Here is an 18,745-nt window from a genome sequence, read left to right on the forward strand (position 1 = left end):
GTCTGTTAGGAACCGGGCTGCACAGCAGGAGGTGAGCAGCCAGTGAGCAAGTGAAGCTTCATCTGCCGCTCCCCATTGCTCCCCATCACTCGCATTACCTCCTGAACTATCCCCCCGCCAACTCCCGTGCGTGGAAAAATTGTCTTCCACGAAACCAATCTCTGATGCCAAAAAGGTTGGGGATTGCTGTTGTATAGTGTATTATTTTATATTCTAAGGATCAGTTGTTAGATAAATGTCCAAAATACATAATCTATGACACAGAGTATCCAAGTTCATACTATCTCAACCCATTATATCTTGATCCTTAGATACAGAGGGCTTCAGTGTGTTACTTAGAAGCTAACATCTTTGTCCTAAATTTTCATGCATTCAGACATAATCTGAATAACAGTAGCCTGAAGAAAAAGCAATTTCTCTACACCATTCACCAATTACAAGCCTCCCATTTATGCACACACCTCCAAGTTTTAAAAAATGTTCTGATAACATCAACTGGAAAGGAATGGAAATTGATAAGAACGCACTTTGTATCCACCTGGGTTTTCTCTGTTTCACTTTCATAACAGGTTTTCCATAATAATTTCCAAAGTTTTTATGAGGCCGAACAAAGGCAGCATGTCATAATAGAATATTGGGGGAACCTGGGTTTCTGGTCCTGATGGCTATTACTTTCTTGGGCAATCTTGAACAAAGTCTCTTAACCTTTCTCTGGTCCTAGTTTTACAACCAATAAAATACCTTGAATTAGATCATTGTTTCTCAAAGTGTGTTCCATTCATGAATGTTAAATGCTAAAGAAAGTTCGGGAAAACTGTATTAAACCAAGCTGAAGAGGTTTTCTTAGGGCAGGGCTTCTTAGAACCTTTAATGTGCCAGTGTGTATTGTGAATTTCCAAGGGGGAAATACATTATTCAGGATCTTCTAAACTTGCATGACTATACAACTCTTTTATTGAAAGCGCTTAATAGAAACACTGTTGAGAAATGCTGAACCAAGAAATTTCTGAAAAATACCATGATTCTATAATGATATCCAGGCCATTGTTCTAATCCTTTAGGGACTATATTCACATCTCAGTATCAGACTTTAAGTCTACTGTCTCAGGAATTTGTCCAGGGAGTAAGAGATGCAGGTAAATGGGCTTACAAATTTTTAGTAATGTAGACTTGAATCCCAAAATATGTCAGAAGAGACACATGGAGACTTATGCCATTACTGACATTATTACCATTTATGGGTAAAATACAATTTTTCTGACCATAGGAATGAACAATTATAGACTTTACATTAATATTTTGCTCTGACTTTACTGAAGTTGTTGAAATAAAAGTAAATTGTTTGGCAAACTTATGGTTACCTGGGGGTAAGGGAGGGAGGGATAAATTGGGAGACTGGGATTGACATATATACACTACTATATATAAACTACATAAGTAATAAGGACCCACTATATAGCACAGAGAACTCTACTCAGTACTCTATAATGGCCTATATGGGAAAAGAATCTAAAAAAGAGTGGATATATGTGTATATATATAACTGATTCACTTTGCTGTACACAACATTGTAAATCAACTTTACTCCAATAAACATTTTTTTAAAAAGTAAATTGTTTTTTTAAAACGATGATTGTTAAAACTATTAAAGCAAGAAAAAGATTTATGAGGCCATCAGTCTTTAATAACAAATAGACTTTTTTATTTTTGGCTGCACCGTGGCATGTGGGATCTTAGTTCCCCCACCAGGGATCAAACCCGTGCCCCCTTCATTGGAAGCATAGAGTCTTAACCACTGGACCATCAGGGAAGTCCCCAGATAATAAATAGATTTTCCATTAACTCTTCCTGCCAAATTTTTTGAGGAGTGACATGTTTGCACATCATTTGCAATTTTAAAGGATTATTTTTATACCTGCTAAGCTGCTCCACTGTTATTTTTGGTATTCATTTGAAGTACATTGTAAACATAATGATATCTGTTTTGAACACATTTTATTGACACTGGATTCAACTTCCTGTGATGCTCCTTTGGCAGACATTTTAGATCATTGTTTCTCAGGTTATTGTATTTAATGGGTCAGTAAGATATATATTTCTAAAATGGGGGAGGGGAGTTTCCCAACCTTTTAATTTTGCCAAATGGGGCAAAATGAAAGCAACTAACAAAGTTAGTTAATAGAAAAATAGAAAAAAATAGTAAATGGAAAAATAGTTTCTATTAAGTGCTTTTCAGTGAAAGAGTTGTATAATCAGGCAAGTGTAGAAGATCCTGAATAATGTATTTCCCCCTTGGAAGTTTAAAAGTGACTAGCAAGAAACCCCCCTAAAAACAAGCAAACAAAAAAAGAACCAGCATCTACTATCTCCATAAGGTGAAAAAAAGAACATTTTAACATCACAAATTTAAAAAGGGCATAACATCAGAATAAAAGAGTTATTTCAATTTTAGCTTCATAAAAAGTTAAGTGCGTTGCTCCCTTTTCCCTCAGTTTCACATGGACAAGGAACAATTTTATTACAAAACTCGTTTGGTCCAGGGAACGGCCACTGTTTCTGATAGAGTGTGAGGGGCTTCCTTGCCTGGGAGGCTGGGGTCCTGGCAGGTACATGTGCATGGCTGAGGGAGAGGTTCAGAAGCCACTTCTAGGCTGCAGCGTCTGAGAGAGGAGGTGGGTTTAGTTTGTTTTGTTTGGTTTTTTAAAATCCCTCATTATTTCTTTTACACTTTCTCTTACCACCTTTTCCCTTTTCCTTTCCCCCGCTTCATTGACACCCAATTTGTTCACTTGCTTCCTCTATCCTAACTGGAAAACTCAGAACCAAAATTGTATAATACTCCTTCAAATATAGTAAAGCCATTCAGGAAAAGGCCAATTCCTCCATGGCAAGGAGTCGGAGGATGCAAGGGAGGGCAGGGTGGGATGGTTGTCCTAAATGTCCTTTTGGAATTTGGTATGTTAAATGTCTCTCACCATTGCCTCAGCCTTTGCCTGCCCAGCAAGGAAGCACTTTGAGTCAATTATTCTTTGAAACATTACTTTCAGTGTCACTGTGAGTTGGTGACATTTTCCTTGGCTCCCTCTCATGACCTCTTTATAATATCTATTTTAAAAATATGCCTGGTTTGACAATTCAGAATCTATCAAAAATATGGAAACATAAGTAGAAAACTGTATAAAAACTAACAAAAAAAAGTAAACAAACTTAATATATATTTTTAGCATTTAAGAGTAGTCTTAAAATCTAGACCTCTCTGGTCCCAAATAGCAGAGTCAAGGTGAAAGCTACTGAGCTGTATCTCCATTTCTCCATTTGGTCAGTGTCCAAGAGGCAAAGAAGAGGTCATTTTGTTAATTAATTAATTAATTAATTAATTAATTAATTTTTGGCTGTGTTGGGTCTTCGTTGCTGTGCGTGGGGCTTTCTCTAGTTGCGGTGAGCAGTGGCTACTCTTCGTTGCAGTGTGCGGGCTTCTCACTGCGGTGTCTTCTCTTGTTGCGGAGCACGGGCTCTAGGCGTGTGGCCTTCAGTAGCTGTGGCACACAGGTTCAGTAGTTGTGGCTCACAGGTTCTAGAGTGCAGGCTCAGTAGTTGTGGTGCATGGGCTTAGTTGCTCCTCGGCATGTGGGGTCTTCCCGGACCAGGGCTCGAACCTGTGTCCCCTGCATTGGCAGGTGGATTCTTAAACCACTGCACCACCAGGGAAGTCCCCTCTTACATAGCTTTTATGTTCTGCTCCTCTTTTCTGATCATATCGCTTTCCTGAAAATTGGGAAATCAGGTAGCCTCCTTTCTCTCCCCAATTAAAAAAAAAAAAAAAACTCACTCTAAAGCATTGGTACTTTGTACTTACAAAAAACATTAAAAGCATAATTTGTTGTGGGTCTTTGTTGCTCAAATGTGGCATCTGGTATTCTGTTTCATTTGCTCATGGAAGTGGGGACTACTCTGTGCAGCTATGGAAATGGTGATCTAGTCTAGGTTTTCAGCTGTGTTCACAGCCAGTTCTGATACAGGCAACCATAACAAGCCTGTAGTTTTCTAAATCAGTGGTCAGAGCTAAACCAGCTTCCATTAGTTGTTTTATATTAATAGATATGACCTGTGTTCATCCTGGAATTCCCACTCAATGAAGGGAGAGAATGTTCTTTGCCTTTTCCTGCATTACCTTCTGTAAGGACATGGCTTTTACGGGCCCTGCCTAAAGCAGGTGCCCAATAATTGCTGATCAAGATGATGGCAACTTGGCTCTCCACTTGGTGCCTTTGTTTCCCTGTAAGTAGCATATGTGTCATATGACATGTCTTTCTCCTTTCTTTGGAGAAAAATGGTGAAGACAGTTCATAGTATGGCTTGAATCTTATTTTTCTTACTTTATTAATTTGAAGGGTAAAACTCAGTAGATTTTACTATATTCACAAAGTTGTGCTACATCAAATTCCAGAAATTTTTCATCACTCTCAAAGGAAACTCTACCCAGTATCAGTCATTCCCCATTTCCCATTCTTCCCACCCTCTGGAAATCACTAATTTACTTTCTGTCTCTATGGATTTATCTATTCTGGACATTTCATAGACATGGAATCATACAATACATAGACTTTTGTGTCTGGTTTCTTTCAGTTAGAATAATGTTTTCAAGGTTCATTCATGTACTCACATGTATCAATACTTCATTCTTTTTTTTGTAGCTGAATTGTATGGATATATTCTATTGTATGGATATACTACATTTAGTTTATCCATTCATCAGTTGATGGATATTTGGATTGTTTCCATGGTTCAGCTATTATGAACAATTCTGCTCTGAACATCTGTGTACAAGTTTTTATATGGACAGACATTTTCAATTCTCTTGGGTATATACCTAGGAAGGGTATTGCTAGGTCATATGGTATCTCTATGTTTAACTTTCTGAGGAACTGCCAAATTGATTCCTAAATATGCTGCATGATTTTCATTTCCATCAGCAATGTGTGAGGGTTCTAATTTCTTCAAATCCTTGCCAACATTTGTTACTGTGTATTTTTTGATTATGGTCATCCTAGTGGGTATGAAGTGGTATCTCATTGTGATTTTAATTTTCATTTCCCTATAGACTAATGGTGTTGGACCTCATTTCATGTGTTTATCAGCTATTTGCATATCTCCTTTGGCTAAATGTCTATTCAAATCTTTTCCCATTTTAAAATGGGGTTATTTGTGTTTTTAAACTTTGTTTATTGTGTCTTTTTAAAAATAAACTTCATTTTTTAGAACATATTTAGATTTCCAGAAAAATTGTGAAGATAGTTCAGAGAGATAGTCCCATATACCCTGTACCTAGCCTCCCTTATTATTAACATCTTACATTAGTATGGTACATTTGTTACAATTAATGGTACCACATTACATTTAGCTGTCATGTCTCCTTAGACTCCTCTTGTCTGTGACAGTTTCTCAGACATTCCTTGTTTTTGATGACCTTGACAATTTTGAGGAGTACTGGTCAAGTATTTTACAGTGTGCCCTTTTATTGGGATTTTCTGATATTTTTCTCATGGTTAGCCTGGGGTTGTGTGTTTTTGGGAGGAAGACCAGAGTGGTAAAGTGCTATTTTCATCACACACTATTAACATGGCTTATCATTGTTGATGTTGACCTTGATCACCTGGCTGAGGCAGTGTTTATATACTTTCTTTCATCCCTCTTTCCATACTGTACTCTTTGCAAGGAAGTCACTATGCACAACCTGTATCTCAGAAGTTATATGCCATCTCCTGAGGGTAGAATATTTATATAAATTATTTGGAATTCTTCTGCATGGAAGATTTGTCTCTTTTTCATTATTTATTTATCCATTTATTCATATTCTTATGGACTCATGGATATTTACTTTATATTGTGGTTTATAATCCAATACTACTTTGTCTTATTGCTCAAATTATTCTAAACTAGGCCATTGGGAGCTCTTTCAGTTGGTTCCTGAATCCCTTTGATATATCCCTACCATTCTGTGTGTGTGTGTGTGTGTGTGTGTGTGTGTGTGTGTGTGTGTTTGAGCACTTCCTTAGTTTCTGGCACTATAAGATGTTCCAGGCTCTTCTTGCATATTTCTTGCATCAGTCCTAGAATCCAGGAATCCTGTTCCTTTTATTGATACCATTAAACAATGGTATTAGAAACCAAGATCTGGTTTTTTGGGTTATTTTTGTCTTGTTGCTGAATTGTAAGACTTCTTTTATATTCAATATACATTTCCCTAATCATAGATGTGATTTATATATATTTTCTCCTACTCCTTGTGTTGTTTTTACACTTTCTTTATAGTCTTCTTTGAAATACAAAATTTTTAATTTTTGATGAAGTCTATCTATTTTTCTTTTGTCATTTGTGCTTTGGTGACGTATCGAATAAACAATTGCTTAATCCAAAGTGATGAAGATTTCTGTCTATGTTTTCTTCTAAGAGTTTTTTAGTTTTAGCTTTTACATTTAGGTCTTTGGTCTATTTTACATTAATTTTTTTTTAACATCTTTATTGGAGTATAATTGCTTTACAATGGTGTGTTAGTTTCTGCTTTATAACAAAGTGCATCAGTTATACATATACATAGGTCCCCGTATCTCTTCCCTCTTGCGTCTCCCTCCCTCCCACCATCCTTATCCCACCCCTCTAGGTGGTCACAAAGCACCGAGCTGATCTACCTGTGCTATACGGCTACTTCCCACTAGCTATCTATTTTACATTTGGTAGTGTATATATGTCCATGCCACTCTCTCACTTTGTCCCAGCTTCCCCTTCCCCTTCCCCGTGTCCTCAAGTCCATTCTCCACGTCTGTGTCTTTATACCTGTCCTGCCCCTAGGTTCTTCAGAACCTTTTTTTTTTTTTTTAGATTCCATATATATGTGTTAGTTTACAGTATTTGTTTTTCTCTTTCTGACTTACTTCACTCTGTATGACAGACTCTAGGTCCATCCACCTCATTACAAATAACTCAATTTTGTTTCTTTTTATGGCTGAGTAATATTCCGTTGTATATATGTGCCATATCTTATTTATCCATTCATCTGTTGATGGACACTTCGGTTGCTTCCATGTCCTGGCTATTGTAAATAGAGCTGCAATGAACATTTTGGTACATGACTCTTTTTGAATTATGGTTTTCTCAGGGTATATTCCCAGTAGTGGGATTGCTGGGTCGTATGGTAGTTCTATTTTTAGTTTTTTAAGGAACCTCCATACTGTTCTCCATAGTGGCTGTATCAATTTACATTCCCACCAACAGTGCAAGAGTGTTCCCTTTTCTCCACACCCTCTCCAGCATTTATTGTTTCTAGATTTTTTGATGATGGCCATTCTGACCGGTGTGAGATGATATCTCATTGTAGTTTTGATTTGCATTTCTCTAATGATTAATGATGTTGAGCATTCTTTCATGTGTCTGTTGGCAATCTGTATATCTTCTTTGGAGAAATGTCTATTTAGGTCTTCTGCCCATTTTTGGACTGGGTTGTTTGGTTTTTGTTATTGAGCTGCATGAGCTGCTTGTAAATTTTGGAGATTAATCCTTTGTCAGTTGCTTCATTTGCAAATATTTTCTCCCATTCGGAGGGCTGTCTTTTCATCTTGTTTATGGTTTCCTTTGCTATGCAAAAGCTTTGAAGTTTCATTAGGTTCCATTTGTTTATTTTTGTTTTTATTTCCATTTCTCTAGGAGGTGGGTCAAAAAGGAACTTGCTGTGATTTATGTCATAGAGTGTTCTGCCTATGTTTTCCTCTAAGAGTTTGATAGTGTCTGGCCTTACATTTAGGTCTTTAATCCATTTTGAGTTTATTTTTGTGTATGGTGTTAGGGAGTGTTTTAATTTCATTCTTTTATATGTAGCTGTCCAGTTTTCCCAGCACCACTTATTGAAGAGGCTGTCTTTTCTCCACTGTATATTCTTGCCTCCTTTATCAAAGATAAGGTGACCATATGTGTGTGGGCTTATCTCTGGGCTTTCTATCCTGTTCCATTGATCTATATTTCTGTTTTTGTGCCAGTACCATACTGTCTTTATTACTGTAGCTTTGTAGTATAGTCTGAAGTCAGGGAGCCTGATTCCTCCAGCTCCCTTTTTCTTTCTCAAGATTGCTTTGGCTATTCGGGGTCTTTTGTGTTTCCATACAAATTGTGAAATTTTTTGTTCTAGTTCTCTGAAAAATGCCAGTGGTAGTTTGATAGGGATTGAATTAAATCTGTAGATTGCTTTGGGTAATATAGTCATTTTCACAATGTTGATTCTTCCAAACCAAGAACATGGTATACCTCTCCATCTATTTGTATCATCTTTAATTTCTTTCATCAGTGCCTTATAGTTTTCTGCATACAGGTCTTCTGTCTCCTTAGGTAGGTTTATTCCTAGGTATTTTATTCTTTTTGTTGCAATGGTAAACGGGAGTGTTTTCTTAATTTCACTTTCAGATATTTCATCATTAGTGTATAGGAATGCAAGAGATTTCTGTGCATTAATTTTGTATCCTGCTACTTTACCAAATTCATTGTTTAGCTCTAGTAGTTTTCTGGTAGCATCTTTAGGATTCTCTATGTATAGTATCATGTCATCTGCAAACAGTGACAGCTTTACTTCTTCTTTTCCAATTTGGATTCCATTTATTTCTTTTTCTTCTCTGATTGCTGTGGCTAAAACTTCCAAAGCTATGTTGAATAATAATGGTGAGAGTGGCCAACCTTGTCTTGTTCCTGATCTTAGTGGAAATGGTTTCAGTTTTTCACCATTGAGGATGATGTTGGCTGTGGGTTTGTCATATATGGCCTTTATTATGTTGAGGAAAGTTCCCTCTATACCTACTTTCTGGAGGGTTTTTATCATAAATGGGTGTTGAATTTTGTTGAAAGCTTTCTCTGCATCTATTGAGATGATCATATGGTTTTTCTCCTTCAATTTGTTAATATGGTGTATCACATTGATTGATTTGTGTATATTGAAGAATCCTTGCATTCCTGGGATAAACCCCACTTGATCATCGTGTGTGATCCTTTTAATGTGCTGTTGCTAGTATTTTGTGGAGGATTTTTGCATCTATGTTCATCAGTGATATTGGCCTGTAGTTTTCTTTCTTTGTGACATCCTTCTCTGGTTTTGGTATCAGGGTGATGGTGGCCTCGTAGAATGAGTTTGGGAGTGTTCCTCCCTCTGCTATATTTTGGAAGAGTTTGAGAAGGATAGGTGTTAACTCTTTTCTAAATGTTTGATAGAATTCACCTGTGAAGCCATCTGGTCCTGGGCTTTTGTTTGTTGGAAGATTTTTAATCACAGTTTCAATTTCAGTGCTTGTGATTGGTCTGTTCATATTTTCTATTTCTTCCTGGTTCAGTCTCGGAAGGTTGTGCATTTCTAAGAATTTGTCCATTTCTTCCAGGTTGTCCATTTTATTGGCATATAGTTGCTTGTAGTAATCTCTCATGATCCTTTGTATTTCTGCAGTGTCAGTGGTTACTTCTCCTTTTTCATTTCTAATTCTATTGATTTGAGTGTTCTCCCTTTTTTTCTTGATGAGTCTGGCTAATGGTTTATCAATTTTGTTTATCGTGTCAAAGAACAAACTTTTAGTTTTATTGATCTTTGCTATCGTTTCCTTAATTTCTTTTTCATTTATTTCTGCTCTGATCTTTATGATTTCTTTCCTTCTGTTAACTTTGGGGTTTTTTTGTTCTTCATTTTCTAATTGCTTTAGGTGTAAGGTTAGGTTGTTTATTTGAGATGTTTCTTGTTTCTTAAGGTAGGATTGTACTGCTATAAACCTCCCTCTTAGAACTGCTTTTGCTGCATCCCATAGGTTTTGGGTCGTCGTGCTTTCATTGTCATTTGTTTATAGGTATTTTTTGACTTCCTCTTTGATTTCTTCAGTGATCTCTTGGTTATTAAGTAGTGTATTGTTTAGCCTCCATGTGTTTGTATTTTTTACAGATTTTTTCCTGTAATTGACATCTAGTCTCATAGCGTTGAGGTCGGAAAAGATACTTGATAGGATTTCAATTTTCTTAAATTTACCAAGGCTTGATTTGTGACCCAAGACATGATCTATCCTGGAGAATGTTCCATGAGCACTTGAGAAGAATGTGTATTATTTTGTTTTTGGATGGAATGTCCTATAAATATCAATTAAGCCCATCTTGTTTAATGTATCATTTAAAGCTTGTGTTTCCTTATTTATTTTCATTTAGGATGATCTGTCCATTGGTGAAAGTGGGGTGTTAAAGTCCCCTACTATGACTGTGTTAGTATCTATTCCCCCTTTTATGGCTGTTAGTATTTGCCTTATGTATTGAGGTGCTCCTATGTTGGGTGCATAAATATTTACAATTGTTATATCTTCTTCTTGGAATGATCCCTTGATCCTTATGTAGTGTCCTTCTTTGTCTCTTGTCATAGTCTTTGTTTTAAAGTCTATTTTGTCTGATATGAGAATTGCTACTCCAGGTTTCTTTTGATTTCCATTTGCATGTAATATCTTTTTCTATCCCCTCACTTTAAGTCTGTATGTTTCCCTAGGTCTGAGGTGGGTCTCTTGTAGACAGTATATATACGGGTCTTGTTTTTGTATCCATTCAGTCAGTCTATATCTTTTGGTTGGAGCATTTAATCCATTTACATTTAAGGTAATTATTGATATGTATTTTCCTATTACCATTTTCCTAATTGTTTTGGGTTTGTTATTGTAGGTCTTTTCCTTCTGTTGTGTTTCCTGCCTAGAGAAGTTCTTTTAGAATTTGTTGTAAAGCTGGTGTGGTGGTGCTGAATTCTCTTAGCTTTTGCTTGTCTGTAAAGGTTTTAATTTCTCCGTCGAATCTGAATGAGATCCTTGCTGGGCAGAGTAATCTTGGTTGTAGGTTTTTTTCCTTCATCACTTTAAATATGTCCTGCCACTCCCTTCTGGCTTGCAGAGTTTCTGCTGAAAGATCAGCTGTTAACCTTATGGGGATTCCCTTGTGTGTTATTTGTTGTTTTTCCCTTGCTGCTTTTAATATTTTTTCTTTGTATTTAATGTTTGATAGTTTGATTAATATGTGTCTTGGCGTGTTTCTCCTTGGATTTACCCTGTATGGGACTCTCTGTGTTTCCTGGACTTGATTAACTATTTCCTTTCCCATATTAGGGAAGTTTTCAACTATAATCTCTTCAAATATTTTCTCAGACCCTTTCTTTTTCTCTTCTTCTTCTGGGACTCTGATAATTCGAATGTTGGTGCATTTAATGTTGTCCCAGAGGTCTCTGAGACTGTCCTCAATTCTTTTCTTTTTTCTTTATTCTGCTCTGCAGTAGTTATTTCCACTGTTTTATCTTCCAGGTCACTTATCTGTTCTTCTGCCTCAGTTATTCTGCCCTTGATCCCTTCTAGAGAATTTTTAATTTCATTTATTGTGTTTTTCAGCACTCTTTGTTTGCTCTTTAGTTCTTCTAGGTCCTTGTTAAACATTTCTTGTATTTTCTCCATTCTATTTCCAAGATTTTGGATCACCTTTACTATCATTATTCTGAATTCTTTTTCAGGTAGACTGCCTATTTCTTCTTCATTTGTTAGGTCTGGTGGGTTTTTGCCTTGCTCCTTCATCTGCTGTGTGTTTCTCTGTCTTCTCATTTTGCTTAACTTGCTGTGTTTGGGGTCTCCTTTTCGCAGGCTGCAGTTTTGTAGTTCCTGTTGTTTTTGGTGTCCGCCCCCAGTGGCTAAGGTTGGTTCAGTGAGTTGTGTAGGCTTCCTGGTGGAGGGGACTAGTGACTGTGTTCTGGTTGGTGAGGCTGGATCTTGTCTTTCTGGTGGGCAGGACCACGTCCGGTGATGTGTTTTGGGGTGTCTGTGGCCTTGTTATGATTTTAGGCAGCCTCTCTGCTAATGGATGGGGTTGTGTTCCTGTCTTGCGAGTTGTTTGGCATAGGGTGTCCAGCACTGTAGCTTGCTGGTCATTGAGTGTAGCTGGGTCTTGGCATTGAGATGGAGATCTTTGGGAGATTTTTGCCTTTTGATATTACGTGGAGTTGGGAGGTCTCTTGTGGGCCAGTGTCCTGAACTTGGCTCTCACAGCTCAGAGGCACAGCTGTGACGCCTGGCTGGAGCACCAAGAGCCTGTCATCCACACTGTTCAGAATAAAAGGGAGGAAAAGAAAGAAAGAAAGAAAGAAGATAAAATAGAATAAAATAAAATAAAGTTATTAAAATAAAAACTAAAAAATAATTATTAAAAAATTTTAAGTAGTAAATAAATTTTTAAAAATTTAAAAAAGAAGGAAATAAAGAAGAGAGCAACCAAACCAAAAAACAAATCCACCCATGATAACAAGTGCTAAAAACTATACTAAAAAACCAAAAAAACCCAAAATGGACAGACAGAACCCTAGGACAAATGATAAAAGCAAATCTATACAGACAAAATCACACACAGAAGCGTACACATATACACTCACAAAAAGAGAAATAGGGAAAAAAATATATATCGCTGCTCCCAAAGTCCACCTCCTCAATTTGGGATGATTCGTTGTCTATTCAGGTATTCCACAGATGCAGGGTACATCAAGTTGATTGTGGAGCTTTACTCCGCTGCTCCTGAGGCTGCTGGGAGAGATTTCCCTTTCTCTTCTTTGTTCGCACAGCTCCCGGGGTTCAGCTTTGGATCTGGACCCGCCTCTGCGTGTAGGTCGCCTGAGGGCGTCTGTTCTTCGCTCAGACAGGACCGGGTTAAAGGAGCAGCTGATTCGGGGGCTCTGGCTCACTCAGGCCGTGGGGAGGGAGGGGTACGGATGCAGGGTGAGCCTGCGGCGGCAGAGGCCGGCGTGACGTTGCACCAGCCTGAGGTGCGCCGTGCGTTCTCCCGGGGAAGTTGTCCCTGGATCACTGAATCCTGGCGGTGGCGGGCTGCACTGGCTCCCGGGAGGGGCGGTGTGGCGAGTGACCTGTGCTCGCACACAGGCTTCTTGGTGGCGGCAGCAGCAGCCTTAGCGTCTCATGCCCGTCTCTGGGATCCACGCTGATAGCCGCGGCTCGCGCCCGTCTCTGGAGCTCGTTTAGGCGGCGCTCTGAATCCCCTCTCCTCGCGCACCAGGAAACAAAGAGGCAAGAAAAAGTCTCTTGCCTCTTCAGCAGCTCCAGACCTTTTCCCGGACTCCCTCCCGGCTAGCTGTGGCACACTAGCCCCTTCAGGCTGTGTTCACGCCGCCAACCCCAGTCCTCTCCCTGCGATCCGACCGAAGCCCGAGCCTCAGCTCCCAGCCCCGCCCGCCCTGGCGGCTGAGCAGACAAGCCTCTCCGGCTGGTGAGTGCTGGTCGGCGCCGATCCTCTGTGCGGGAATCTCTCCGCTTTGCCCTCCGCACCCCTGTGGCTGCGCTCTCCTCCGTGGCTCCGAAGCTTCCCCCCTCCGCCACCCGCAGTCTCCTCCCGCGAAGGGGCTCCTAGTGTGTGGAAACCTTGCCTCCTTCACAGCTCCCTCCCACTCGTGCAGGTCCCATCCCTATTCTTTGTCTATGTTTTTTCTTTTTTCTTTTGCCCTACCCAGGTACGTGGGGAGTTTCTTGCCTTTTGGGAGGTCTGAGGTCTTCTGCCAGCGTTCAGTAGGTGTTCTGTAGGAGTTGTTCCACGTGTAGATGTACTTCTGATGTATCTGTGTGGAGGAAGATGATCGCCACGTCTTACTCTTCCGCCATCTTGAAGCTCCCCTTACGTTAATTTTTGTATTTTGTATTTTGCGAGGTAATGGTCCAACTTCATTCTTTTGCATTTGGATATCCAGTTGTCTTAGCACCATTTGTTGGAAAGATTATTCTTTCCCCACTGAATTGTCTTGACATCCTTGTCAAAAATGTAAGGATTTGTTTCTGGATTCTCAATTCTATCCCATTGATCTATATGTCTATCTTTTTAAAAAAAATTAATTTATTTTATTTATTTTATTTTTGGCTGTGTTGGGTCTTCGTTGCTGTGCGCGGGCTTTCTGTAGTTGTGGCTAGTGGGGGTACTCTTTGTTGCGGTGCGCAGGCTTCTCATTGGTGTGGCTTCTCTTGTTGCGGAGCATGGGCTCTAGGTGCTCAGGCTTCAGTAGTTGCAGCACGCAGGCTCAGTAGTTTTGGCTCACGGGCTCTAGAGCGCAGGCTCAGTAGTTGTGGTGCACGGGCTTCAGTAGTTGTGGTATGCGGGCTCAGTAGTTGTGGCACATGGGCTTAGTTGCTCCACAGCATGTGGGATCTTCCTGGACCAGGGATCGAACTGGTGTCCCCTGCATTGGCAGGCGGATTCTTAACCACTGCACCACCAGGGAAGTCCCTATATGTCTATCTTTAAGCCAGTACTTCATTGTTTTGATTACTATAGTTTTGTTGTGGCTTGAATCTTTCAGTAATATAATTAACACAATGCATTTAGTAGTCCTAGTGGTGAGCTGCAAGAGGCTGTCCAGGTGACCTCAAGCAGCGTAGTCCAGATTTTTATTTGCTCCCAACTGGACTGGACCCTTTACTCACTTGCCACAGCAGGAATGTAGGAGGTGTACACAGGGACTGTGAAATTCCTTTAGGGCATAATAACATGCTGTGACCTTGACCAGACCTGTAAACTGAGCAGCTCTAAATACATACAGACAAAGCCACTAGCAGGATAAAGGGAGGGTGCTTTGGGTATCAGATATAAAAGTCACACTTAGTTTGCTGTTTCTGAGAAGCTTTTAGAGATGCTCTCCCCAGACGCACAGCCCAAGGGGCTGCAGTAAAGGCTACCCTTGCTTAGCCACTCTGTCTTCCAAGTCACTCCTGCTTGGCTCACTGCTCCCAAGACTTGGGTCTGTGAGATCTTCTGTAAGTCTACAGTGGTAGCATGCTCTTGGTGTCCACATAAACTAATCCATTTTAAAGGGATACTTCATAGACACTTTTTAGACAATATGCTTATGCCACGGTTGTGTACCTGAAAAGAAATGGTGTTCTAGATGTGCTAAGTCTTTATCTCCTTGGTCCAAATTTTCAGTGACGTTGGTCAGTTAAGCATTGTACACTTGAGAAACTGGAAGTGAGGAATACAATGAATATTAGCACAGTTTGGTACCACTGGTTTCATGCTAATGTGCCATCTATTTTACCTATCATGACTTTTGCACCATGAGTTCTAATAACAATAAATTTTGTAATTCCTTTCTGTGGTAATTTCATAGATTATGATTTAATTTTTAGAGAAAACAGGTGGCATTTACACACAAGTCAAGAAGCATTAGAGGAACCAGGAATGTAATATACAACATGATAAATATAACACTGCTTGCTGTATGTTATACAGAAAGTTAAGAGACTGAATCCTGAGAGTTCTCATCACAAGAAAAAAAATTTTTCTGTTTCTTTAATTTTGTACCTATAGGAGATGATGGATGTTCAGTAAACTATCTGTGATCATCACTCCTCAGTGTATGTAAATCAAATCTTTATGCTGTACACCTTAAACTTACGCAGTGCTGTCAGTTATATCATATAAATTATAGCATATAAAACTGGAAGAAAAACAAAGAATTGTATACTTGAATGGTAATTTTGAGTGAAATTCCAGAGGCTGATTATGGACTGTTACGAGTGAGAAACTCCTGGGACCACAGTGTTTGGGGAAAGTCCCCACAGCTCTGTGGTTCTTACCTCCAGGAATGCTACCAGATTTTCATGGTGAAGTTATATATGTGAATGGTCTAGATACACCAATTAAAGACAGAGATTGTTAACGTGGATTAAGAAAAACAAGACCCAACTATAAGAAACCCATTTTATATATAAAGGCTGAGATAGATTATAAATAAAGGGATGGAGAAAGATATACTATGATAACATTAACTAAAGAAAGTTGGAGTGTCTGTATTAATTTCAGAAAAAGCTGACTTCTGAACAAGAAAGATTATCCAGAATAAAATGAGGCAGTACATCATGATGAAGGGTGTAATTCTCCAAGAAGACATAACAACCCTAAACAAGAATGCACCTAAATATGTACCAAAATACTTGAGTTAAAAACTGAGAGAACTGAAAGGAGTTATAGACAAATCCACTATTTTAGTTAGAGGCTTCAACATCCCTCTATTAATAACTGATGGATCAAGCGGGCAGTAAATCAGTAAGGATATGGATAACCTGAGTAGCACTATCAATCAACTGGATCTTATTTTTATTTTATTTTATTAACATCTTTATTGGAGTATAATTGCTTTACAATGGTGTGTTAGTTTCTGCTTTATAACAAAGTGAATCAGCTATACATATACATATGTTCCCATATCTCTTCCCTCTTGCGTCTCCCTCCCTCCCACCCTCCCTATCCCACCCTCCCTATCCCACCCCTCTAGGTGGTCACAAAGCACCGAGCTGATCTCCCTGTGCTATGTGGCTGCTTCCCACTAGCTATCTATTTTACATTTGGTAGTGTATATATGTCCATGCCACTCTCTCACTTCGTCCCAGCTTACCCTTCCCCCTCCCCGTGTCCTCAAGTCCATTCTCTAGTAGGTCTGCGTCTTTATTCCCGTCCTGCCCCTAGGTTCTTCATGACCATTTTATTTTTTTTAGATTCCATATATATGTGTCAGCATACGGTATTTGTTTTTCTCTTTCTGACTTACTTCACTCTGTATGACAGACAAAAATATGGAACGCTTCACGAATTTGCGTGTCATCCTTGCACGGGGGCCATGCTAATCTTCTCTGTATCATTCCAATTTTAGTATATATGCTGCCGAAGCGAACACAATCAACTGCATCTTATTGACACCTGCAAACCACTCTATCCAACAACAGCAGAACACACATTCTTCTTAAGCTCATGCAACATTCACCAAGATAGGCCACAAAACACACCTTAACAAACTTAGAAATCATACAAAGAATGTTCTCACCACAATGGAATTAAACTAGAAATCAGTAGCAGAAATATAGCTGGGTCATCCTCCAAATACTTGGAAATTAAACAACACACTTCTGAATAACCCATGAGTCAAAGAAGAAGCCTCAAAAAAATCTAGAAATATTTTGAATTCTACTTGAAAGACATCTCAAAAGAAAAGACTGAAAAACTTGACAACACAAACAATAAAATGTTTGATTGTCAGAAAACATCACCAAGAAAATGGAAAGAAACAACAAGCTGGGAAAAATATTTACAGCAAATATGACAAATACAAATACAACATACATATTTTTTAAAAGAAACAAAAATTTTTCCTATTACATTATGAAATAGATAAAAAATGATACTATTCCAGTAGCTATATATTTGAGATTAGTGCACTTTACTGAATGCATGCTGAAATCTATTTTTAAAAATTCTATGCAAAGTTGATAGTTTAGTAAGAAAGGCACTTTCCAACTTTGTTAGTGATAATTTGTTGCAACCGTCCTAGAAAACAATATGGCTAGTAATCAAGAGCATTAATAATGTTCAAATACTTTAACCTAGGGTTTCCACTTCTAAAATACGACAAAAGTTTACACACAAAGACATGCCTTATATGAATGAAAACCTGGAGCACAGAAATCCACAGTAAACTAGTGCTTACAAATATCGTGATAAATCTGCTTGGTGAGATTTCAAGAAGCTATCAAATATTAGTTTACCAAGTTTTTAAATGATAGAACATGTTTTGAGAATAAACAATATACAAAGTTATAGCTATAGAATAAATACAATTTTATGTTAAAATGAATAGAAAAAGAAAATAAGGAATTATGGCAGAGTAATTATTGCTGCTGTATTACATCTATATATTAAAGTTATGGGTCATTTTGGTTTTTTCTTTACTTCTTTATAATTTTTTGGTATATTCCATATTTTCTAAGTGAATCTTCAGTACTTTAATAATCAGTAATAAAACCAGTAAGTAAATAAACAAAAAATTAACTCCCAGTTTCTGGAATCCTCTGTTTCCTGTTATTCCTCCTGCTAGACTCTTAAGCATCTTCCAAGGTACAGGTCAAAGGTCACCTCCTCTGTGAATTCTTCCTAGACCCTCAGAGTTAGTCACTCCCTCTTCTGTTTCTGTCAACTCTTTGCCTGCAGCTCTCTCCCTCACGCATCACAGTGACTCATTTATTTTTTGCTCCCACTAGACTGAGGATCAAGGGCCATGTTTTGTCATCTTGTCTCCGTGGTATCCAGGACAGCATCTGGTACAAAACAGACATTTAATTCATAATTATTATTATTATTGACAGGGCTCAGTTCACAATCCCCCTGATTCTCTTGCTTGCGATACATATCCTTTCCCAGCTGATATTCTTAAGAAACCAAAGAACTAGGAAGGCATGAGGGAAGAGACATTTCTCAGATCCATCAAGGATTGACTTCTGTTTTCCTGCTCGTGGCCACATGATCCAAGGTGAGTGTCATTTCTCTCCCTGGCAGAAGAAATTACATTATCTTTTGAAACAGAATGAGTAATTTGTAGTTGATTCCTGCCACAGCTGAACTCTGATCTTTTGTTTTCTATAGTGAATGGGTTAGACTGTTCTAAATAAAATCAGTCAAAAACTTTTAGGTGAAAACATCCTTATGTCTTAGGTCTCTTCTCTAGCACCCTTAAGACCGGGTCCTGAGAGTAGCCTTTCTTGATTCAGGTCTGTGAAGCAGACAGGCCTAGATTTTCTCACTCCATGAATACCTAGTAAGAAACTTTCCCACATGTTTTATGCTAGTGAGATGGTTACAAAATGCATTTGCTAGGTGGCAAAATGAGTCCCAAACTTTGATG

General features: G+C 38.6%; 1 non-coding gene across 1 annotated transcript; it reads right to left on the reverse strand.

Annotated features, from left to right (window-relative positions):
- Positions 1-16,640: 16,640 nt before the first annotated feature.
- On the reverse strand, positions 16,641-16,747 carry LOC133092845 (U6 spliceosomal RNA). The gene has a single exon (XR_009701196.1). It is a non-coding gene; the product is annotated as a U6 spliceosomal RNA (small nuclear RNA).
- Positions 16,748-18,745: the final 1,998 nt, after the last annotated feature.

The sequence above is a fragment of the Eubalaena glacialis genome, chromosome 5 (genome assembly GCF_028564815.1).
Source record: "Eubalaena glacialis isolate mEubGla1 chromosome 5, mEubGla1.1.hap2.+ XY, whole genome shotgun sequence".
In the NCBI taxonomy this organism is placed as follows: Eukaryota; Metazoa; Chordata; class Mammalia; order Artiodactyla; family Balaenidae; genus Eubalaena; species Eubalaena glacialis.